General features: G+C 37.6%; 1 long non-coding RNA gene across 2 annotated transcripts; it reads left to right on the forward strand.

Annotated features, from left to right (window-relative positions):
• The first annotated feature begins 161 nt into the window (after positions 1 to 161).
• On the forward strand, positions 162 to 16917 carry LOC122559571 (uncharacterized). 2 transcript variants are annotated; one of them, XR_015761042.1, is made up of 4 exons: positions 162 to 544; positions 1592 to 1722; positions 10263 to 10318; positions 13555 to 16917. It is a non-coding gene; the product is annotated as an uncharacterized LOC122559571 (long non-coding RNA). The 2 variants fall into 2 exon arrangements; XR_015761041.1 differs by lacking the exon at positions 13555 to 16917 and adding an exon at positions 11905 to 13547.
• Positions 16918 to 24509: the final 7592 nt, after the last annotated feature.

The following is a 24509-nucleotide window of genomic DNA, read 5'->3' on the forward strand; positions in this document are numbered from 1 at the left end:
TTCCGAAAGGGGGATCTGCGCGAATGTCTGTATATAGTGAACTTTGACACTACTATTGAAACTGACACGTTTCTATGGAGATCGCTGCCTTATATGGAGCTCATGTCAAGGAGCCAAGAGAGGGGCTGTTGGCAACTGATAATCAAAGGCGACTGGTCATAGCCCTGAATTGGGGCTGGGGAGGCTAAGGTTAGCCAGCCTCCTGCACACTATTGGTTAGCCGTCTTATTTATTACCTACGACGCTCTGACAAGCAAAATTTACATTAGATCTCCTGCGCTGGTATTTACTTTGAGACCTTATTAGTATGGGTCGCCTGTGGTCACCACAAAAAAGCAACACGAGGACCCTGTGCTTGTAATATAACAATGCAGCAAGCAGCCTCGAAATTTCAGATTATGGGAAAAAAGTTAGTTGACAATCAAACTTTCTTTTCGTATTTTAATGGATCATTGTTTGAAAATAAATAAATAAAACGGGCATCTCATCCCTTTTGTGTCAAAAGAGAAAAAAACGTTGTTATTGCTGTTGCAATATTAATTCGGTGAGCATTATTTTTACATATTTCATTTTTATTCTGTTTTGAATTATCCTTTGATGCCTCGCTACAATGCCGATGAGATTTCAATTGTGATTTGCAAAGGACGGAAAGTTGCCATTGTGTTGGAGACTAGGGAGCTGTGCTTGTAACTGTAGGATAAGTCCAGCAGAAAGTGCGGAGGCTGTTAACGTGCCTTGTATTTTACGTAAATTAAATCTCAGAACAGCTGTATCCGGCTGCCATCTAGCGTACAGTAGACAATTATCAAATATAATGCACCCACCCAGCTGGATAACCCACCAGATGGGCTTTTATTGAGGGATTTGTTTAATGCGAATAATTTATTGAATTTTTAAAGTAAGCATTTTAAACTATTAATCCAAATGTTATTAACCCTAACATTTCAGAATTAATCACGATTCAATCAACCCAGATTTTTATTCGTTTCACAAAATTCTGGGGTTACTGCTCCATACGTAGTGGAGCAGCGTCTCAAACTTCAATAGGCAGTGTTATTACCTATTTTCTTTAAATTAGTCATGACAAAAAAGCTATCCCTAATAAAAGCAGATAGATGCAAAGTAACACACAGTATTGTCTTTGAGATTAATAAATGCATTGCATCCAGTCCTTACTTCTGGTATTTGCTTTGTTCAATGATGAAGCGTAAACCCCAGTTTCAACCTCCATAATTGGTTAGATATCTTGAAAGAAGCAACATCAACGGCCTTTTGCATCATTCAACGTACACACACGCACCCAAATTTGATCAGCTAGTTTAAGTTTAATGAAGTGAATTCGATTTTTGCATGTTGCCTTGACTAAACACAGTTTAGAATCGGATTCCATCCTCAACCGCCCCTTTTATATATGCATTGATGAAGCGCCGTTATTATGCAACAGTGGATTTCGACTCTCCCTCTCTTCCTCCCTTGCTCCCTAAATAAAGTGTCAGCCATGTGTTTTGATTAGTGAAAAGGTGAAACGAATAAGATTAAAGGGAACAAAGAGAAAATTCTGTAAGTGTATCACCAGTGCTTTCCTCCTTAGACTGGGGCAGAGTGGACATTGGGAAGGAGGCTGCCTCTCTCCTCGCAATTTGCTTGTGTGAAGTGTAAAGAGCTTATACAGGCACCTGTAACCGAGCGGAGCGCGAATCGTCAAAGCACGCCAGCAGGCAAGTAACAACTTTACTTTCAATTTCTGTATCACGCTTCGATTTTTGTAAAGCTGTTTAAAAATAGTCTGTGGCTCCGCGGAACACCATAGTTCTTTAAATGTAGAGCTGACAGACTGCCTCCGAAGACTGTTCGTATTATGTGTCTGCCAATGCAAAGGAAATAATTAATAGTGTATATCATACAACGCGGATAGCAATAGTAAGACTGTGACCGACCGAATATTTTCTCTACTGTCACAGCAATGTCGTTTCATAGCTATTCTGGTGCTTATGTCCAAAGCAAGGAATAATGGTGGATGTATTTCTGATTACTACTGTCTCTAATACGTTACTAAATTGCAGGCATTAGATGTATATAGCATGGAGTCCATGAGATTGGAATCCTCTCCCCACGTTTCAATTGCTATGTTCTTGTTAAAAAAAATCCAGAGCGGCGTGAAACCAAGGTACGGCCAACTTCCAAGTTTCAGAAATTCAGCTTCTCACCTGCTCTATTTGTTGTTTGATCACCTAATGAAACGATCGATTGGCCAATGTTTGGCTAAGTGATAGTGTCAACAGATAAAGAAACAGCAAAATGATCGCCTGGCCCCAGAATACAGACGCACAATGCACTGCTGCCACCCGCTCCAGCCCTCAGTCACTCAGTCTCTCTCTCTCTCTCTCTGCTTCTTCTTCACTTCAACAAATACCCTGGTTTTTTGATTTAAGGTAATGCAAAAGTAGTTAGAGGAAATTAGCAATTCTGCACGGAGTCTGAGATAAATATTGGATTTCGGTGAAGTTCAGAAAACAAAAGGGATGTCTGTCTTCAGCAAGAGGTCGAATCGTTTTTGTGGCCGGGCCTGAGATAGAGGGTAGCGGGGACAAAAAATGACACAGAGTCGGTTGCTCCCATCTTTACTATCCTCGAGGTCTTTTGGAATTAATGAACGTACCTGTCCTGTTCAGCAGTGTCGACATGACTCAGTTCGGCTGAATTATTTTCCTGTTCTTGTCCCTTTCAGATTCTGAGCTTTGAATGCTGATGTTGAAAGCTGAGCCCAAAACCTTTACCAGTATTCAGTTCCCACCCTGAAGAATATGCTCTGTTACTGCAGTTTTACATTCTTGGATTTTTAAAAGAATACATAATTACAAGCATTTAAGTTGTTAAAAAGGACCATTGCTTGGTTCTGTAAATTAATTGTGTCCCAGCTTAAAAAAAAGTTGACATAGTTTTAGCAGGTTGCGGAGGTTACTTGAATAGCCTCGATTTTTTGCCAACTTGGTACAGGTTTCTTTCGCTGTTTCAAAACACAACATTGTAAAGTTGAAATAAACGTAATTAATGAGAATATTAGTTTTAATGCAGTCACAATTAAGACTGACCAGTCAGAATTCACGCATTTTGGTCCCTGATTTTTCCATCCAACCCACCCACCAAGAGCATCTGGTTTGGAGACTTTTGTAAATCTTGGAGGAAAAAATGGCTGGTCTTTTAGTTAGATCTCCTCCCCCCAGTTAGGGCCGCTGACCTGTCCCATTACCCAGGGTTTTTTGTTAGTTCCCGAGGGCAAAGAGAGAGAGAGAGATTGGGAATTTTAACTTTTCCAGCTGTATCGAGTCAGCCACGGTGCAAAACCTTTTTTTTATATTCGAGACATTTTCTTCCCGCCTCAAATACAAACGTGAGCCGTGAATTGTTTTGAAATAACTGCGCGGGGGATCGAAAGGGAAAGAAAATGCACAGGCAAGAGAAACTGTAGCCACAAAGACAGCACTTTCACTGACTTCCTAGTTTACTGCAGCATTTTATCTGTGCTCCACTCTCTGCTTCACAGATATAAAGTTACCCAACTGAACAGTGGCCTGGTTTGTGGAGATCGCCCTTTGCCACCTGAACGCGCTCTTTTTGGGATAAATAAAACAGGAATACGGCATGTATTTTTTGATTCAACATTTAAAACTGATTTTAGTCCAGGCTGCTAAACCTCACTTGATGTAATCTGCAATAAATAAGGTAGTTTCTTGACTGAAATGATCCCATCCAGAGGTTACTTCCATTTGGCATAGCTGAGAATGGTTGAATTCTGGAGAATTCTGTTTGATTCCAATGCTCGGCCTAAGTTATATTTTATCCACAACCATCCGTAAGGTGGTATGCTAGTGGCAGATGCGAATAACTTTCGCTGTTTACATAAGCAATACCGGATTTCTGGCTAGTTTTATTCAATTGTAAACAGCCAAGGAGAACTTTTAGGTCACATCTTACGTGTGTTAATAACAGACAGATGTTTAAAACACATAAAACATATATACGAAGCATTTTTGCAGCTAACTCTCGTTCTTTAAGTCTCTTGAAGCGTCAAACAGAAGAGGAGGGGTTCTTTGTCCGAATTCATCCCTGGCTATTCTGGGGGTGAATTTGGTGTGAAAGGGACGAGAAGGTCACTTGACATCGCCTTTTATCTACTGGCGTTCTCTCTGTGGATCATCGGGTCTGAATAGACACATCTAATCGCACTTAATGGAAACTTGGCGAAAAAGCGAAAACCCGCCTTTACCTGCATTTACCGTTAGAAGCCACGCAGCTAATTGCTTCACCCTTTGCTTTAATGCAATCTCAAAACAAATCGAAAGCCTTAGGAATTTTTGGATGCCTTATAATTGGCTTGTAATGAACCCACATTTTAACTCAATCCTCTGACGTTGACATGTCTGGGGTATTCCAATGGAGCAAGTTTTAAATGAATGTGTTGGATTTATATACCACTGTGGATGGCAACACAGTTTAGTCTTAAAACTTTTTTTAAAAGTTTGCTGCAATCAACTCTTAGCATGCCTCATACATTGTTAATGTCTGAGACTTGGCTCCATCAAAAAAAATCAATAAATTTCCTAATCAGGATGGATAAAGCATTCCATTCATGCGTTGGTGCTAGTTTGGGCCTAAAGCGAGTTTATTTGAATATCTGATTTTCTTTTCACTAACAGTAACATGGTAACATACTTCAAGCGAGGTAGCAGAAATCTTCAGCCACAACAGAGGCAACATTTCCAGACTATATTGTATACGCTTATCTGGAACTTTAATGCCGTATATAACGTACATTTATTACGGTCATTAGGCGTGTAATTTGAACAGCAGATTTGAAGATCACATCTAAAACTAAGTCTAAAGCTTCCAGTCTGTTCCTATTTAAATCCACGTTAGCGTCGCATATAAGATCATAAACTGCTCAACATCCTTAATTAGGAAGGATGCACCTTTTTAAATTGGAACATGCTTGATGCGGATGAAATAGGAAATGGAAGTTCATTGTGTAAACTGAATTAGCAACAAGAAATAAAACAGTAAAAAAACGAACAACATCAGGAGACATCCTGCATTAGATAAGTGAAATGCCCATCTGACTATGGTATGAATTAGCAAAATAGCCTTTGTGGGTGACACAGAAGTGCAGTGCACTTTCTACAACATATTGGATCGCAAAAGAAATGCAGTTCAATATTAAAACTTTAAAACTTTGCAAACGTCATTGCAAATCATTTGTTTGGATTGTTCCGCATTGCCTCTTCAAAACAGTTATAGCTTAGGAACTGATTGTTTAGCAAGACTAATTGCAAACACCAATGCTTAGATTACTTTTACAATTAGACGGTGGTTGGATCTTCTTGGAAGGATTGTCAGCTCAAGCAATGGATAATTGCTTTATTGCTTAGAAAACCGACATGTCTTTAGAACATACGTGCTAATTACGGTGGATGGGCGTATAAGCAGACATCATACATCTATTAGCTCTCAACAAATCGAAGGTTTAACTGAGGAGTCCATTATTTGTATATTATTTGTGACTACTTCTTTGAACAGCGTCATCACCCATCCCGAGTAAATGCAAGTCCTGTAGAAAAGCATTCTCTTCGGACATGGATACTCGAAAAATATATACGATCAAACTCCTCCTCAACATCAGACTTTTCCCATCCAGTCATAGAGATACTTCAAACTGTTTTGAGCAAAGTGAATTCTGATGTCAGATAATCTCAATTGTTCAATGGTTAAAGCTCGCAAAGTTTCTCCAACATGGTAATGGGAATAACCTTAGCTTTTCATTCCGTATTATGTTCAAGTGACCTTCCCTTTTGCAAGGATGATGAAACTTTTCTGACATTAATAAGTCTGATTTTAATTCTGTTTTGAACTTGGTTATGCCAGGTTGCTATTAGAACTGTTGCATTTTCTTTGCAAGCTGTCTTCTACTGAGTTGGGTTGTGAGTTTTACATCCGTTAACTCTACCTTTTGTAGTTCTTGTTTCTAAATGCTCTTGTCTTTGTATTTCTCGACCAAATTTTATAATGTACGATTAACTCAGAAACCTAAGGAGGATATTACTTTGATGATACAATCAGCACTTGTGCTGGCCGGTCATCTAATCAGTGTTGCTTTATCTTATGGTGGTTAACTGATCAAATTAATAATAAATTAAAGACTCTATTTTAAAAATAATAAAAGTTCATGGACGAAAACCAAACTCACTCGAAACCACGGATCAGTAAGTAGAACTGAGTTTGTTGGGACTGCACCAATCCAGGCAAGTAGCTGACATAGGCAAGTTGTCGGGTCCGGACAGAAAGCAAACAATGACACACTAAATGACAGTTCACTGGGACTTAACACTCTTTCACGGCCAATATCAACCGCTTAAATCCAACTCCTGAAGTCGGCGTTGACTTATTGAGGTGTCCATTAGCTCCGATACAACGAGACATGCCTATTTCATTGAGAAGGAGACAATCCCTTTGAATTAAAACAGAAAACGATGCACTCCAAAGTGTACAATAAAATGCATTTCATAAGGGCTCTTATCCCCTCCCCCCTTCCCTTTCCGGAATAAGAATCATTTCACATTCTAGATATTTGTCTGTTGCGGAATGCGAAGAGCGGGGTATTTATTGGAATATTATTCGGTTTTTCTCCCGAAGGCAAACTACTTTAATTATGGAAAATACATCCTAGATATTGAGGGCCAATTAGAGGAGCTAATAATCTTCTGGTTGGACAAGTGGCATTTCGGAGGCCAATCTTGAAAAAAATACATATATTCAGTAGTGAATCAATTTGAAGGGCCAGTTCTCCTAAAATTTAAGGACCCGGAAGGAAAGTGTTAATAATTTAATTGAATTTTCAGTCGAGCAAGGGTGACTGGAACCATATTATCCCAGTCTGTAACTCAAATATGCATTTAACATTATTTGTATGGACTTCTAGCTAATATCATTATTAACGTTTCCACAGCTCAATTCATAAATAGATTAAAGCCTGATCAAAAAGAAACGTGATTGAAAGTAATCTTTAATCTATAATTCCAGCCACACTACATTTTTGTTCCAATAGATACGTGACTACTGATTTTGATCACGTGATTTCTAATCTGCCGAAGAGTGGACAGCATTTGAATCAATATGAGTGATCTTTTTCTCCTTTTCTTTGAGAAACCATCTCATCTCATAAAATATATTCTATCACGATTTTACAAATTTCTGACAAAATAATACTTTATACAGTTAACTCCAGAAGATTAAACGACCATCATGCCCAATATTGTCCTTGCAAGTGATATTGCTGATCAAATGGATCGACAGCTTTTTAAATAATTTAAATTAAATGCTTTTTTTTCTATGTAAAATGTCAAACACATGCACTCTTCCCTGTGTCTACGTGAGGGTGGGGGAAGGGAAACGTCTGGCATGCGGGAAGCCAGGAGAAGGGTATGCATTCACAGTTATGTGCATGTCAGTGGAGCCTAGCTTATGTTTCCTTGTATGAGTTTCAATGGGAAAGTCAGAAATTTCGTAGGAACGGTTCAATGAAAGACTTCACCTGTCAGAATTCGAACGTGGAAAAACGATAGTTAGTTATGGCAAAACCACATTCCAATTGGTTACATGTTTATTCTAAGACAAATTCTGTTCATATTAAATATATAAATGGTGCTTTCATTAATTTGTTTGAGAATAATAGATTCAGAAATAAGGCACTTGGGAAGAATATAAAAAAGTCGAAAGACCTCCATGTGCTCTATGTGTATGATGAATATTACAGAGAAGGATGGACGGTGATCTCGTTCTGTTTTGAGCTCCCTCTGGAAGCAGGGAGTGAAATTGTTCCATTACTGGCTTTTATCCCCCCCACATCTCACAGCTCAGGTGTTTGCCCAGCTCCACCCCTGAGCTTCTCCCACACAACCGTCAGGAGAAGAGAGAAAGTGTGCTTTCATCGTTTTACTCAAACTGATGTAAATTAGATCGTGTCTTATTAAAATAAGAGGGGCGGAGGAATTTGAAAGAACTTGTTACTAAGCTCTTCAAATTAGCAATTAAAAGCAAGGTGTTGGGCACCAACACCAAGTGGCACCAAGTTCTCGTCGCTTTAGAGTGATACATTTTCAGATATCTTATAAGAGCAGATATCTGCAGTGAGCAGAAATGGTTTACTGCTTTATTAAAACACAACGCAATGTTTAAACGTGTTTTCCATTTAAAACAAGGTTGTGTTTTCTGTAGAAAAGCGTTGCATCTTGAAAATGCTGCAGTAATATAAGATACTTGAAGTTTATTTTATTAAGCTGCCACAACAATTCAACACTTCAACTCTTTTGTTCTGTTCCAATATTTCCATGGTCTCCTTATTCCTAAATTATATATAACTGGCAAGAGATTTCCCGCCATCTTCAAAATAATGCGTTGTTTCAGAGCCGTCTTATTATACGTTTGTTAACTAGAGAATCAAATTATGAGAAAACAACGGAAGTCCCCGTAGACATAATAACTATCAGAAGAAAACTAAAATCTTAACACGATTCCGTGACAACTTTTACTCTTAAAAACAGTGCAACATTCCGGGCAGAAGTTACACTTTGTCAGTGGTTAGCATAAATTTTTGAAAACAAGATTTTGCAAAATAGTTGCGTTTATTAATGACATGAACCAATAAGATTTTTCATTCAGTTATAAAACTTTCCGAAATGATACGAATAAGGATCTGGAGTTAGAAACTGTCTTTTCGAAATCTCCGGCATTTATGAATATATTAACACATTTTAGAGCAGGTGTTGGCTGAAACAAAATTTACATTGCTTGTTATTCCTTCCATTATTGAAATCAGACGTTGTTATGATCTCGCTGAAGACCCGTTCCTGAGTATTCCGTATCATTGAACAGTAAATATTCCATATTTAATGACGTACAGTATATAACTGGCAAACTCCATGGAAGTCTTAATTCTCACTAACACTAACTTGGTATCATTATGCCCAACGTTACACTATCCAACTAGTATTTTCTATTATAGTAACAGGAAAGTACGCACAATCATAAATTCTACTGACTTGGGCCATATTATTAATAATGATTTCCTAGTCATTATCTGCCTTCATTTCTGTCCGAGTAAAGTAACTTTTATGAGGCAGAATACTCACGAGAAACATTCCCAATATTGGTTTAAAACACTCATTTTGCAACTCATCTTAATGAGGCCCATCTATTGTGAGGGTTCTAACACAGTACACTGAAGTATCTATATCACCAAATGATTGTTATATTGCTGTCAGCTTTTTGGTGAACTGACCAGAAGCAACTTCAAAGCAAAATGCACAGAACGGTTTACCTTTTGTACGTTATAATACCCCCACCCACGTATGAATGTCTTACTAAAACGGAATTATCTCTCTATCTGATTGGTACGCAATATATGACAAGAGTCTGTAAAGTAGGCTGGAAGGAAGTGAACGGCACTTAATCAGTACCTGTAACAAAATCTGATTCGGGAATCCCTTCATGACACATTTTCGTAGTTTAAGTTTAAATTCATAAAGATATCTTGTGTATCCTATGAAGTGTGGCTGAAATATCTACTTTAACAGAATAAGATGTAAGACAGATCTTCTGTGAGTACAAGCTCAGCGACGGCAGGCGTGCGCGGGCCCTACGTACTAACATAACAATCAATATTTTAAAGGGTAATTGTGGATGATGGTTGGGTCAGCTCAGAAGTACATATGTGGAGTCAAACTACTATAGATCTGGCGTTACTATCCTTGCGCATACTTTTAGCTCAGTTGCATTTGGTGAGGCAAATGGTTGCTCAAGTCGACTTTTCTCGGACATTCTAAACTATTTGCAAAACAACCTCATATTCATTACATTGCATCAGGGTCAAGTTCTTATTTGTTTGTCCATCCAATTAAGTATAATTCCCAGTAATTTTGCACCTCGCAACAAATGCCCAGATAGCCTTGGGTGCATGCTTTGGAATCAGTATTTAACCCAGTGAAATTATTACCATCGGACAATCAACTTAAAACGTAGTGCCGCCAAATGAAATGATTCCCCAGGTTTTTTTGCTGTATGTTGTGAGTCAGTGTCTATGGTATCCCCCAGGGCTCTTTCTCCCTGCCTGCTCCCTGATTTCGTGTATAAAAGGAGCTCTGAATGATGGATTACTGTGTCATTGCAGCCTGCGAAGGATTAATTTGTTTCATTGATTTCTCTTTAGGCAGAATGCCAGGATTCGCTGCTTCCCACCTTTACAGGATACTTCCAGCAGTAATAGACGGTAATAGCCTAAGACAAATCAGCCCATTCTTGTAAAAATAGATCACAAAGCTTAAATCCCCTAGTTGACTGTAAGGATGCACCTTTTCCACCCATTCCAAGGACACTAATAAATAAGCTTTTTTGTATAGGTATTGTGAAGATTCTTTGGTTTATCTGCATCAAAAGCAAAAATGAGATGAACAATCTTTCTCAAACAGCTTAGTTATTGTCTAAAAAAAAGCTTTGGAAAGTTAAACTATTTGAAATGAACTACTAGCCTTGAACAGTTCTGTTCAAAATTGTCCCATATGGATAACACATTCACAAATATTGTTTCAATGTGGTAATAGCATTTGAATAGTAAAATAAATAATATACAGGATACTACCTCGATAAACAACTGCAGTAACCACAGGAAAACAAATTGCTATTCAGTGTTACTGTACATGTTAAGAGACATATCAAGTAAACTCTAGTGCATTTATTGTCAGTTGTAGGTTGCAATATTTTAGAAATATTTTGTTTAACGATAGTTGATGTTTATTTACATACACACAAAATGTCTCTATTTATTCATTCAAATATGACATAATACAATATCAATTAATTTGTTCTGAAATTAATTTAAGCATTTGAGTGGAAGTTTCAATCTGCATATTCCTTTGAATCATGCTGCAAGGTCTTTCTTTTCTAAACACCCAGATTAAGCACCAAACGTCATTTGTCAGTTTCTCCACTTTTGAAACATGTATGATTAGACAAACAATAAACTAATCTGATTATGATAGAAACATTTATGTATATGAAAGCAATGTTACCTATAAATGTTTTCTCTGGAGATTTTGGTAATGCAATAATAACATTGGAATAAATTCATTAGGCAACAAAATGCCTCTCATATCAGTAAATTTATATTACCACTTGCAACTGAAACAGCCGCAAATCACCCAAAGATAAATCTACTTAAGCATCTCAACTCCCAATTTTTTTTGGTGCACTAGATTCAAAGACTAACACAAAATTATTTTTAGACTAGAAATATTTAATTTATTTCTGTTCAATCATTTGTTAAAGTCAATGAAAATATTTTACTTGTATGTCAAATTAGACTAATAATACTAAAAGTCCATCCATTTTGAATAAATTGATCATTCGGAGCCCTCCTAAACTGCCAACACTGAACCTGAATAAACAGTTACAATTCTTCAGTGACTTTGATCCAAATGAAAAATATTCAGAACTTTCTCAGTATAGATAAATGAAAACAGATGCCATAAACCCACTAATAGCTTGCAAACAAATTGGACAAATTTCCCAGTTGTGGTAGAACTACAGTACCTCTCATTCACTACATTGTTGCATCACATTCATTTTTAGCTTTTCCAAATCAATCTTTAGGTTTGAAGTTTGCTGTATCATGATTTATCAACAATCATACAACTAAAAGTGTTTTAAGTTGTTATTGTTAAATTTAAGAGTAACTGTCGGATTTTAATTGTTACTTAGTCGCATACATACAATATAGGATACTAATATATTCCTATAAATAATAAATTTTAAATAATGTTAATGTTTCTTTAATTTATTATGCTTTTTATTCCTTAGAATTGCTTCCTAATTGAAATACTTCGTTCACACATCAACTGGAAGAAGAAAAAATAAATATGTAGACCAAGATAGGTCAATTTTTCTATGCTGAGAAATATATTATTTTATCAATACATTGATCATTACCGTAGATTCAACCATACATCAAAATTAAATAATATATTAACTAATATCAATAAAACTGTCATATGATAAAACCTGAAACCATAAAATCCTTCAGATTTGAAGAAGAAACAGCAATTTAGATCAGTGTAATGAAGGAGTAATTGAAATAAGGTTTGATCATAATTATTGACGCTGTCAGAGGAGTTTGATAGCCAAGACATTTTTATCCCATTAATGATATTCAGAGCAAACATGATTTTTGAGTATGTGTATACTAAATTTGTAGGACTGTATATATGAAATTTGGCTATACAGTTATATTGAAAGTGGTGTGTTGTATCCATTCTGCACATATCCTGACTGGAACATTTCAGACTGGAACAGACAGACCACAAAGCAGTTTCATATTTCTCATCAACCTATTTTAATAAAAAAAGAAACAAGTATTAAAATTACATTGCACCCCAAATTCAAATGCCACCACAATGTATGATATTTCCTCCTTCTTGGCCTTTACTCTGGCTTGCAGGATAAAATTCATTTTTCTTTCTATTTATAGTGTTTTGATGTGTTTAGATTTGGTCAGATTGAACTGCATACTTTTATGGAAGTGCAAGGAAATTTGAACTTTCCTTCAATTTCTGGATTTTTTTCACTGAAAGGCCTTGGTATTATTTTTAAATGAATATTTTGATGGTGGGTTTTGCTCCCTAATGTAATGTTGCAAAGATTTATATTTTAAAAATGGCAGATATCTAAATATATGTGATATTTCGGACTATTAGTGACTGCTAATAGACAAAGAGCAACATTATTTCCTGTTGGCGAATTTGGTTTATATTACATAGCTTTTAGTAAGAAAAAAATGTTCCTTTTTGTGAGATCATCCTGCGGTAAATGACATTTGCTTGCTGAGAGAGCAAGCAGAAAACCTGTTCCCCAGATTCTCCTTATGACCAAACCTCTGGGTGGTACACATGAGCAGCCCAAGGTGACTTATTCTCTTTCTTCCCCTCCTCTCTCATGACTCATTTGCAGCAAGGTACTGTCTCACTTTCACAAATTCTTCATCAAAATTTTCCTTTGCATCAGGGACCATTGTAATATTTCTCAGAATTGTCACTGCATTTTGAAACACAAGAAAGTTTAAATACCAATTTCACTGGCAAGACTAAATTCTATTAAGTTATTCTAGCACAGCTAGAGAGGGCATATTTTTAGCAATGGTGGCATCCTGGCCAAACATTTTACAGGAAGTAGAAGGAATCACATCTCCTGCTGGTGAAAAGAAAGTGCTACAAACTGAATTTCTTGACAACAGAACAGCACACAAATCAGGAAATGTGATAGGAGATTTTATTTCTAAATAAAGAAATTAGACTTATATTTCTGTTGGATATTGGCAGCAACTTTTTAAAGCTTTAAGTATTATCATATTTTGTTAATTAATATAGTGCTTTAATTGATTGAATGTGACCTCTGACCGCCAGCTAAAGGTAGCTCTTAGAGTAATTAAAAATCATTGACCGTCTTTTGACTCAGAAACAGAAGTTTGAGAAGATCAACAGAAGATTCGAAGTGTTCAAGATACAAGACTTCTGTTGCATTTTTGTCTACAGTTTAGAAAAAAAGGCATCTCACATCACAATCAAGAACTCAGCCAATTAGCCACTTACAGTCTTTTCCAATACGATGCTTAATCTAATCCCTTAGGGGTATCTAACAAATATTTAGCTGAACTAATTTCTGCTCCATGAGTTAATATTAGATTCCTATATATGATAGTATTTTGCTGTGAAAGTGGGTATAAAGTATAAAACAGCCAGGATATAATTTCCTTATTATTCATTGTTGTCTCCTGTGCATCTGCCTTTAATGGGCCCATATGTTTGTCTTCTTCTTTTATCATGCTTCTAAATGTATTTTCTGTTATCATAATATCCTTTTCAGCACTTTATGCATTTTCCTTTGTACAGTTCTTTATTTCTTTGTTTTCCTGCATTACCTTTACAAACTGAGTCCATTGGATTTCTGCTTTTCCTTGCAGTTGTGTAAGGCTCTTCTTACTTAATAGTGGTCCTTTCCATATTAATAGACAATGTACTTAAATACACAATTGAAGTCTTTATGTGTTAGACTATATATTGGTGTTCTATTGCACCAAATATCTCTTGACTACTTTACACAGTTCTATAAGTTTATCCAGTAACTTTTGAGCAATTTACTTTAGCTAATTAAAATTTTATTTCTTCAAATTTTGCCTTGCTTGATTTAACCCTGATTTCTTACTGTCCTATCTCCCTCTCAAGTCTAAAATGTCAGATTTTGTGGTCAATAGTGAACAAATGGTACTAGATGAACATTACACTGATAGTTGCGCTTGGACTTCCAGTGAATTCTTGCAATAAAAATGCCCTATTAGCCAAATTTTTTAAAAAATGTGACTTTCACAGAGCATCTGAAACCTTTCTTAAGCAATTACATTTTTGTAATCCAGTTTAGAGAGAGAGGAAAGATTTAAAAGGAATCTAAGGGACAACTTGTTCATGCCGAGGAGGGTGCTAGTATGGAATGTGCTGCCACAGGAAGTGGTGGAGGCTGATACAATTACAACAATTAAAAAGCATTTAGATGGGTATCAGAATAAGAAGGGTTTAGAGAAATATGGGCAAGTGTTGGCAAATAGAACTAGACTACTTTAGGATGGCATGGATGAGTTGGACCAAAAGGTTTGTTTCCATGCTGTATATCTCCATATCTGTATATGACTATAATTAGATTGAAGGATCATTAATGAGTACCATAAAGTCTGAACCAGGAATTGTCAATTAAAATATTAAATTCAATGTGAATTCAAGACAGACAGTGAATTAGAGTTACAGAGTCATACAGCACGGAAACAGACCATTCAGTCCAAACAGTCCACACTGACCATAATCCCAACCTAAACTAGTCCCACCTGCCTGGCCTTGGCTAATATTTCTCTAAACATTTATTATTCATGCGCTTATCTAAATGTCTTTTAAATTTGTAACTGTACCCACATCGATACACTTCTTCTGGAAGTTCATTCCATACATGAAGTACTCTTTGTGTAAAATAAAATGCCCATTGTGTCTTTTTTTAAAATCATTCTCCTCTCACCTTAAAAATATGCCCCCTAGTTTTGGAATCTCCCACTCTAGGAACAATAAAACTGTTATTCAGCTTATCTGTAGCTCTAAGGATTTTATAAGCATCTCTAAAGTCATCTCTCAACTTCCCATGCTCCAGTGAAAAAGTCCCAGCCCATTCAGCCTATTTTTAGAAATCAAACCCTCCATTCCTGGCAACATCCTGATAAATCTCTTCTGAACTCTCTCCAGCTTAATCATATCCTTCCAAAAACAGGTCGCCCAGAACTGGAATAATTCAGGAGAGGCCTCACCAATATCCAGCACAACTTCAACATTACATTCCAACCTTTATACTCAAAGTTCTGAGCAATGAAGGCAAGCATGCTAAATGCCTTCTTAATCACCCTATCTAAAGGTGATGCAAATTATTTTTAAAAAATATAAAGAAAGATTGGAATAAATGAAAAAGAAAAGGTAAAATGCACAGAAAGAAAGAAGAAAGCAACTTTTTGAAATTTAACAAATCTGTACTATTTTCAGGGATAAGGCACCATGTCAACAGATTTAAGTTTCTGAGAGATTATTTAGAATTAGTTAATATTTAAAGTTTTTTTCTGGTGAATTCAGCTCATATACATTAAGTTTCACAGCATCTTCAAACCATTTAATGTATTTAAGTAGTGAAGCTCTCAGTGAAAATCTGTTAGAGTGCAGCTTCTGGATGAGCAAGGCATCCCAGACAGCAACTTCCTGGTTACTGTATTTAATGGTTTATTGTGTGACCACTGGAAGTTGCTATCGAAATAACATGTGAATAATGATGAAAGCTATTAACCTTTTCATGACAAATTTCAGTTCACAATAAATTCTGGCATCCTATGATCTCTATCTACAAGGAAGAAAATATGTTTGCAGTCTGAAGTCAATTTTCTTTATCTAGAACAACACTGGCAATTTATTGTTTGAAAACAGATCTCCAAATTTTTATGAATAAAATTTGGTTAATCACCTGCTTAATTATATGAAAAATGTTTCAATATATGATAGTCATGTTCAAATATGCACTTTTTATTGGTCAAAGGTGAACCCTGCTACAGTTTGAAAAATGGATTCTCTGCATACTGGTTAGATGTTAACGGTCTTTTAAATCTGACCCAGGGAATTATCACTGTTTTCACTGTATGATCACACACCCATGGCTTTATGTTCTAAGGTTTGGTCTTACTCTGTGGGGTATTTTTCATGAACTGCTTCACATAGACATGCGATCATATGCTGTGACCCTCCAGTTATTCAGTTACTTACTTTCAGTAAAATCATATGTGGAGTAGCTATCATCCTTCAACCAAATTGCTGCACTTTAACTTTCATTTTCCCATGCTGTTCCATTATTATTTCCATTCAGTTGTAGTTTTTGCTTGACAGTGAAATTGTGGTGAGTATAACACTCATGCTTAGACCTTGATATTGTGCAGTTATGTTGATGCTGTGCGAGTGGAATCAATTCTGGTGAAATTTGTTAATTTCTGTCTTAAATTATAGCTTTGAGACGTGTTTGCGGTTACAGTTTCTTTGTGAGTTTGAACAGTTTGCATCCTTCTTGGCTTCATAATTTTATCAGCATGAATAATAATGTCCAGATTAGATATGAAATCATGTAGAATAAATATATCCACCTGATTTCTTTTTCTGTGGTACGTAATGCAACTACTAGGCAAATGATTGCAGCTTGCTAATGCCAAATGTAACTTGATACAATCTACTCCAATTAAAGCCTTTTGGGAATGTTGTTTACAAAGTATATTTGCAGTTTTGGAGAAGATTTGTAGTTCAGGTTGTAAGTTTGCTCACTGAGCTAGTAGAGTTATTCTCAGTCATTTTGTCACCATGCTAGGTAACATTATCAGTGAGCCACTGGTGCAGCGCTGGTGTTCTGTCCCACTTGCTATTTATCTGATTTGTTAGGTTGTGATGGGTGATATCACTTCTGGTTTTTATTTCTGAGAGATTGGTAAATGGGGTCCAAATCGATATGTGTATTAGTGGAGTTCTGGTTTGAATGCCAGACCTCTAGGAATTCCCATACATCTCCTTATTTAGTCTGTCCCAGGATGGATGTATTGTCCCAGTCAAACTGGTGTTCCTCTGTATCTGTGTGTATGGAAACTAGTGATAGTTGGTCATATCTTTTGGTGACTAGTTGGAGTTCATGTATCCCAGTGGCTAGTTTCCTGCCCGTTTGTCCAATATGTTTGTTGCAGTTCTTGCAGGATATTTTGTAAATGATGTTGATTCTGCTGATTGTTGTATATAGGGTCCTTTAAATTAATCATGAGCTGTTTCAGTGTGTTGATACGTTTGTGGGCTATCACGATGCTTAGGGACCAGAGTAGTCTGATCGTCATCTTCTTGATATCTAGATGGCTAGAGTTTCTGGGCATATTGTGTCTTCTTGTTTAGGTCTGTTGTGTAGGAATCAGTGGACTGTGCTTTTTGGGTACCCATTATACTTGAATATGTTGTATAGGTGTTTTTCCTCAGCTTCTTGTAGCTCCAGTGTGCTGTAATGTGTTGTGGCTCATTTAAATAATGTTGTGATGCAGCTCTGTTTTTGGGCGGTGGGACAATTGCTCCTGTAGTAGAGTATCTGGTCAATTTGTGTGGCTTTCCTGTCAATGCTGGTCTGAAGCTCTCCATTGCTTTTGCATTCTAGTAAGGGTACTCTGTGTTATTGTCTTCTTCTTTGGTGAACTTTATACTGCTAAGGATGTTGCTTATGTGTTTGTGTGTTTCTTCTAATTTGCTGCATTTCGTGATGACAAAGATGTCATCCACATAGTGGACCTAAAGCTAGAGATGTTCCGTTAATTTGTTTGTCGACCTTGTCGTTGAAGGTGAAGTGGGTTGTGAGGCACAAGTCAACTAGTTTGAGGATGCTGTCCTTTATGATGGAGTTGGCACTGTCAGGTGTTTGTGCCGTGGTTCATCTAGCAGTAAGGCCAGTGTTTCTTTGGCTAAGATGATGCTTATTGACGTGAATATGGCCATCATGTCGAAGGAAACCATGACCTCATCGTCCTCTACCTTGGTGTGTTTGATAATATTAAGGAATTCCTGGATGAAGTGGATGGAGTGGCTTGACTCTTCTACTAGGTGTTTCAGTTTGCATTGCAGTTCCTTTGCTAGTCTGTATGTTAGTGTGTCGGGACGTGAGACTATGGGTCTGTGGGGGTGGGGGGGTGGGGGAGAGGGGGAGATGGTGCTTGTTTATGTACCATTGGTAATCTCTAGAAACAGCGTGTGTTGGATCCTTCAGGTTTCACTCTTTGGAGATCTGTCTTGTTAATTTCACCCATCTTGTGTGGTTTCCTTAGGGATGCTGTAATGCGGTTTTCTAGCTGTGGAGTCGGATCTATTGTTACCTGTTGGTAGGTATCGGTAGCTGTGAGTAGTGTGTTTGCTTTTTCAATGTATTGTGTTCTGTTCTGGATGACTGTCATGCGCTGTTTGTCTGCTGGTAGAATTACAATGTCTCTGTTTTTTCTGAGTCCTTCCATGCTTTCCTTTCCAGTGTGTTGAGGGTGTTCCCTTCTTTCCTTCTGCTTAGTCTTGGTGCTACTGTCTGTCTGGTGGCCTGCTGGGTTTCGTCCGTAAGTCTGTTGTCTTTCAGGGTGGATTCCAGTGCTGCTAGGAAATCCTTGTTGTCCACGTCCCTGTGGTTAAAGTTCATCCTTCATACTAGGACAGCTCTTTCCGTGTCTATGAGTGGTTGGTCCAACAGATTCTTTAACCAAGTCTTGGAATTGTCCATATTATTGCTATGTGTGAGCTTGGCCAGATTTTCTCGTCAGGCTAGTCTCTTCTTTTTCTTGGTTCGCTGTTGTTTAGTGTTGATGGCTCATTCTAGCCCACTTGTCCATTAGTCCATCAGTCACATTAGTGAACAGAGTTTTTTGGTGTGAAATTTCTCATTTGTATTGTGGAGTTGGTCGTGGGCATCATTTATCATTTTTCATAGCATTCTGTGACCATTCTGTTCTGCTGTTCTCTTGGCTTGTCAGGTGTTGAGAGGTGGTTTGTATTTAATACATCATGATAATACCTGTTTCCTGAGGCATTGGCATAGGAAGTACAGTTATTGGCGGATGGCACTTAGTCAGATGTCTGAGGCAAAAGCCATGACCAACTATTCATGGTATCCATTCACACAGACGAAGAGGGACACCAGTTCGACTGGGACAATACATCCATCCTGGGACAGGCTAAAAAAGACATGCATAGGAATTCCTAAAGGCCTGGTATTCAAATTGGAAATCCATTGACAAACATATAGATTTGGATTCCATTTACCAACTTATCAGAAAAAGAACCGAAAATGATACCACCCATCACAACAGACCAAGACAGATAAATAGCAAGTGGGACAGAACACCAATGCTTCACCACCGATTCACTGATGATGTTACCTAGCATGGTGTCAAAATGTCTGCGAATAAATCTATCAGTGAGCAAACTTGCAATCTGACAAAATATGTTGTAATAAAACACAGAAGCCAGGAAAAAAAGAATTAGTACAACTTTTTAGATCAAATAGTGGAGCAAACTCAAAGGGCCAAATGACCTCCTATATGTTATGTTCTTATGTTATGCTGCAGTCTGAGTGTACCTACTCTTGAAGAGGTGCAGGCAGCAATTAGGAAGTGCATTCCAGCTGCAAACTGCAAAAGATGGACATGCACCTGGGCTCCCAATCAGTCAGCAGGATGTTCAATCCTGAGTTGCATTCTACCCCCATTGTAATGAACAGGCAGCAAGAGGTTTGCAAGCTGTCTACATTACCTTGACCAGTCATAGAATATTGGCAGATTGTCAGCTCTGCACCCACCAATGGGCCAAATTGAATATTTAAGTGCTGGTAAATAGATTGGACTGAGAATAATGTTCCTGTCATAGAAATGTCTTACTTCTTTGCAATAGTATTTTAATGAAGGTAATCTTTGTTTAACTCTAAGCTTTAATAAATCTCCCTCACCCCCAAATCCATATACTATACAATCAAGCACTTATTGATCACCATTTTGATTTCAAGCTCCATTTTCATAATTTGATCGTCGCAAATGGATAACATGAAAACTTCTGAACCAATGTCCATGTTGTATTTAGCAAGATGCTACTTAAGAATTTCTTTTAATATTTGCAGACTTCATGCAATTCGATCATCACACTGTTATTTGACGTACTCATAACACAGTAATAACATATAAAACAAAAGTTTAGGTTAATTTTCTGGTGTACCTGCGCAGAAATGCAAACACAGACTCTGAGAGCAAAGGTGAAACAGTTCACCTAGAACTGTAAAAGAAGATGTAGGAGGAGCTGACCTTTATGTAAGTGTCCCAAAACAAATACTTGTCTCAGGTTCTAATTCTGCTTGTAAACTGTCACTGATCCACAGCACATACACATGCAATTTTATCAATATTGTTCAAAGAAAGAGCAAGGCTCCCAAGGTATCCTTACTTTGATTGTTTTCTCCATTACCTGATTGCAGAATCTATTCTGTTAGATTTCAGCCATTCATCTGGCTGTATGTTGTGTGTGCTGGTTGCTGTCAGAGGCCTGTTCTCCTTGTAAGTGGATTAGATGATGAGGCATCGTGGTCTGAGCTGTTTGCCTCAACAGTGGCTTGCTTTGTTTCTGGAGTAGTCATTAACTGAGACAGGACCAATGCGTTGTGGGCGCTATCACTCACTCCTTGCCTCAAGGCAGATGGTTTGAATCGGGCCTCATTCTTAGTCTGGGAAAAAAACGTATGGAGAGTGTCAACCAGTTGGTATATACTAAAGTAAAGTTATCACTGTTCCTGTTAGTTTATCATAGACTGGAACAGTTCATTCTTGCACATTAACTCTTCAAAGACTGCATTATTTGTCTAACTTTCTGATTGGTGCAGTAATATTTCTGCACCAAATCTAAACAGACACAAAACATGTTTTATTTATATTAGGGGATTTACTGTGGTCTTGATGATGGTCCAAACAGGAAGGAATTTGCAAGTTGGGGGAGGGGTGATGTGCAATGGGCAGCAGAGCATGAATTAATACTGTTAGAGATACTATCAGGTTCAAATGGGGGCAGTTTTTGTCTCAAATCTAGGGAATTAGAGCTTCCGACTAGACCTGAGGATTAGATCACATGGTTGACACTTGGTGGGAGGGAGTGCAGTGGATTTTAAACATGAGAGAATGGTGTTTCAAAGCTTCAGCGTGCAGGGTGATGTACCTTGGACAAAAAAAAATTAGACAGAGAGGGTAAACTGCATTGTGTAGATGGAAAGATGGAATGTAAAGTAATTAGAAAGTGGCTTGATTGGTCCCCCAACAATTCTGTGGTTAGGTTGAACTAATCTTGAACTTTGATTGGCAGATAGCATCACATGATACAAAGGTACTATAATCACATAATATTACAATGTAATATTACAGATGAAGATTTTAAATAATATGAATCCTTCATTGGAAACTGAACTAGAAATTACCTTTTTTGCCCCATTTCATTTACATTTTGCGTCCTCACCATCAAGGTGTTGAAAATAATCAGTTTGACATTATTCATTAAAACAAGATATGCAAATATAATAACTATCATGCCTCTATCGTGAGTCACCAGCTATCTTGACACATATATACATGCACGCATACATGATGTGATCTGCTTAAGAGTTAATCATGCAATTTTAACAGAAGCTTTATATGAATAATTTATTAACGTAAGAATAGTTGGAAATAGTAAGTTTGCAGTTATGTTTCTCTGATGGTTGGACAGCAGTAACTTTTGAAATTAAAATGTGGCATTGCAAATCTCACTCTGACTATCAAGGGATAATGCTATCCATGTGCAAGTCACACAGTAGTAGAATTTAACTTCCTGGTGAGTAACAGTTTCAATAGATAGTTGGGAATCTCCTGTTAGATTATCTCTTCTTGACTCAGTTTCATGTCACATTTAAGTTCTACTTCCTATGATGTTGAGTCCAAGTGTGTGAGGCAGCATCCCCAAGGGGGAACCTTACTACATTATCTAAGTTGAATACATAATCAGAAGATCCAATTCTGATGTTATGCCGCTATTTTATCAACAGTGCACACTCTGAACTGCTGCAAATTGGCTTATAAGTGACAGTTAAACCTCATGTTAAGAAACATGTGGTGTCCGAATGTTGGTTGCTTTACTTGATACTCCTTAATATGTAAATCTAATTTATAACCTGTGTTAGTGATGATTCTGCTGTTTCCCATTTACACCATCTTTAGATCCACATTTTCTCATAACCACCTCCTTGCACCATCCTACCTTTCACTGTTGAATCAAACCTGCTTTCATCTGCTTCTCAGAACTCTCTCTTCTGTTCTTTCCTTCTGTCTCCCTTTTCACCACCATTGTACTGGTTAAACCCTATTACCTTTCTGTCTTCTTCCAGTTGAGATGAAGATCATTGACTGAAATGTTAACTCTGTTTTTCTCTCCACAGACGCTGCCTGACCTGGAGAGGCAGTAGCATGTGGATAAGATCACTGAATGATCAATTTAGACTTCAAGGCCATGGGTTGGCATCTGGAGCTGATTTCAATTTATAAATCTGGGGTAGTAAAAGCTATTGAGGGCCCTTGTGGCTCAGTAGTAGTGTCCATACCTCTGGGCTGTGGAGACCTGGGCTCAAGTCCCACCTAATCAAGTGGTGTGTAAAACCATCTCTGAATGGGTTGATTAGAAAAATATCCATGAAAAAGCTATTATATAAGGAAGTTTTAAATAAAGTTTTTCTTGGTAATGTTGACCATAAAAGCATGATCGATTGTCAAAATAAAGCTATCTAGAGTCCTTTCAGGAAGGAATTCTGCCATCCTTACCTGATCTGACTTACATGTGACTTCAGATCCAAAGCAATGTTCTTGACTGCCTCACAAGCCACTCACTCAGTTGCATCAAGTTGCTACAGGAAAGACAGTAGGCATGATACCACATTGTTCATTGGCATTAACCTAAGCCTGAAATGACAACAGTTCACAGAGCCTGTTGATTCTGCAAAGTCTTCCTTACTAACATCTGGAGGTTTGTGCAAAAATTGGGAGACCTAACACACTGATTAGTTAAGCCACACATAGTCATCCGCATGGAATCATACCTGACAGACAATGTCCCAGACACCACCATCAGCATGCCTCATCCAGTCCCACCACCCCACGTTGATATATGGGAGGGAGCTGCCCTGAAAGCCCTCAAAATTGACTTCAGATTCCCTGGAATCCTTTGCATCAGTTCAATCATGGATAAGGAAACCTGCTGCTGATTACCACACACACACACAACCTCCCAACCACTCATTTGATGAATCAGTATTCCTCCATGCTGAACACCACTTGAAGGAAACACTAGGAATGGCAAGGTGAGGATGGGTGTGGGCTATAATGTCTATCTCCAAGAATGCATCCTTAGCACCATAACTGATTGATCTTGCTGAGTCCTTAAGGCCTGTGATGGGGGAACCAGCAAGAAGGAAAAACCGATTTGATTTTGTCTCAAAGAATCTATATGTTACATACATATCCGTCCATGACAATGCTGCTCTGAGTAACAGTGCACAGTCCTTGTGGAGATGAAGTCCAGTCATCACATTGAGCACATCTTCCATTTGTGGAACTATCATTGTGCTAAAAAGGACAGACTTTGAATAGATTTAGGAACTCAAAAACTGGGTGTCCACGAGGCACTGTGGGCCATCAACAGGAGCAGAATTGTATTCAACAACCATCAGTCACCTATGGCCCAGCATACCCATCCAACCATTACCTTCAGTATATGCAGACCCTGGGTGAGGTTCTCATTTGTTACAGTTCTAGATGATATGTCCCGAATCACTGAGCCCATCATCTGGTTCTCCTTTATTCACCTGTTCCCTACATTGATCTCAAGAAGTTGTACTTAAAAACTGATCTGTTCCCTTTTCTTCTTGATATAAATGAACTTATGTTTTAAAATGAGCCAATTTGATCAGGCTTTCTTATGTTAACAAAGTCATAGTAATGGAATCATAGAGTCATACAACACAGAAAAGGCCCTTTGGCCCAGTGAGTCTATGTTGCCTTATCTACATTGATACCACTTTCCACTACTTGGCTCATAGCCTTGAATGCGATGACATTTCATTACCTCCACTACCCACACAGGCAGTAGATTCTACCCTCTGTGTGAAGAATCTTTTTGCTCAAAATCCCTCTAAGCTTGCTGCCCTTCACCTTAAAATTATGCCTTATCATTATCAACCCTTCAAGAAAGGGGAACAACTGTTTCATAATCAATGAGTATGTACTCATACTCCTC

The sequence above is a fragment of the Chiloscyllium plagiosum genome, unplaced genomic scaffold (assembly GCF_037043375.1).
Source record: "Chiloscyllium plagiosum isolate Xiang-an unplaced genomic scaffold, Cpla_swu_hap1 HiC_scaffold_2, whole genome shotgun sequence".
Taxonomy (NCBI): Eukaryota; Metazoa; Chordata; class Chondrichthyes; order Orectolobiformes; family Hemiscylliidae; genus Chiloscyllium; species Chiloscyllium plagiosum.